This window comes from Alligator sinensis, unplaced genomic scaffold, assembly GCF_000455745.1.
Source record: "Alligator sinensis unplaced genomic scaffold, ASM45574v1 scaffold1302_1, whole genome shotgun sequence".
Taxonomy (NCBI): Eukaryota; Metazoa; Chordata; order Crocodylia; family Alligatoridae; genus Alligator; species Alligator sinensis.
Genome location: NW_005842612.1, coordinates 112,587 through 114,021, shown reverse-complemented (window position 1 = coordinate 114,021; position 1,435 = coordinate 112,587). Strand labels below are relative to the sequence as shown.

The 1,435-nt window shown below is 59.4% G+C and overlaps 1 protein-coding gene across 2 annotated transcripts in view; it reads right to left on the bottom strand.

The window, feature by feature from the left end:
- Window positions 1–1,435, bottom strand: part of EHD1 (EH domain containing 1) — a 19,545-nt gene that overhangs the window by 14,243 nt on the left and 3,867 nt on the right. The gene's annotated exons all lie outside the window — the stretch shown is intronic.

The window sequence follows — 1,435 nt, the reverse complement described above, 5'->3', positions numbered from 1 at the left end:
GTCCCAGCCAGTCCAACCCCCTGCCTGAGGCAGGATCAGCCCTGTCCAAACCAGCCCATATAACACCACCATCTAAAAAAGCTCTTCACAAAACCACTGGCAGCCTCAGCACAGCCCCAGACATCACCCCTGACCTGCCAGGGGGAAGTCGGGGGATTGCAGCGGCCAACGTCCTGCTGCTAGAACAGATTATTAGATGCTCAGAGACCCCAAACAGAGGATGTGCCCCTGCTACAGAGAAAGGCAATCCCCCCCCCAGTCCAAACACAGGATAAAATTCCTTCCTGACCCCAAGGCAGCATTGGGGCGACCCTGAGCAGTGGGGGCAAGACCCTCTAGCCAGGACTGGGGGGGGGGGGGGGGGGGGGGGGGGGGCAGGTTGAGTCCCAGCAGGAGCACTGGCACAGCCCAGTCACTGTTTCCAGCCCAGCACCAGTGGGAGGCTTAACCCCCCCGCGCACTCTCTCAATGCCTGAAGAAGCTTGCAAAGAACAAAATTTTTTCCAAGTATTTAGTTGGTCTAATAGAAGATGCAATCACATCTACCCAAAGACCCTTTTCATCCGATGTCCTTAGACCAACACAGCTACAAGCAAAACCCCTAAAAGCCCCCTGACACATGAAGCAGAGGGGGGGGGGTAGGAGGGGGACAATCGACAAAACCCAGATGCCTGGGAAATACCCCCCAGGCATTGCCAGGCCTGGACTCTTCCCCAGCCAGAGGCCAGGGGGGTTATCTGTAGGCTGGAAACGCTGCCCAGTGGCTCCTGGACAAAAGCAAGAGGTAGGGCCTTACCCAAGGGCTTCCCTCACCCCACGCCCAGGACAGAGAGAGTCAGCAGCCAGGCACGGCTGGAATGCAAGGGGTTTTCTTCCAGGGAAGGGGAGGGCCGCAGCAGCTGGGGGAGGAAGCGAGAGAAGGGCTCCTAGGGGCTGAGAACCCCGCCTGGAGCCGTGGGGCAGAGATAGGGTGGGGGGAACAGACCCCCCCCCCCAAAACCTAAAGCCTCAAGTTCAGGGCTCAAGCCCCACAGCTATTAGCCAGGAAGGATGCTATGCAAATGCACAGCACCATGCACCCACGCAGACTCACGGGAAGGGCGTGGAGCAGCTTCCAGCCAGCTAAGCCCGGACCCCCAGCTCTGCTCTGGGAGACCACAGGCCGGCTGTCCTGGGTTATAGCTATATACACCCCTGGGGCTGGGCTGGGCTGCAGGACAGTCTCCCTTCCAGCAAAGCAGAGAGATCAAGGGCAGACTCGTAGGGTTCATTAACAAGACTGGTGAAGCCTCAGCAGTCACAGGGCTGGCTGGCTGCCCCACCCTGCCTGGGGCACCCTGGGGCTGGGTGAATCCCCATCCCCCCCTCCAGGGCAGAGGAAAGTTTCAGTACCAGAGGGTAAATCTACCAGCTACATCCCTGCCTGGGGGAGGAA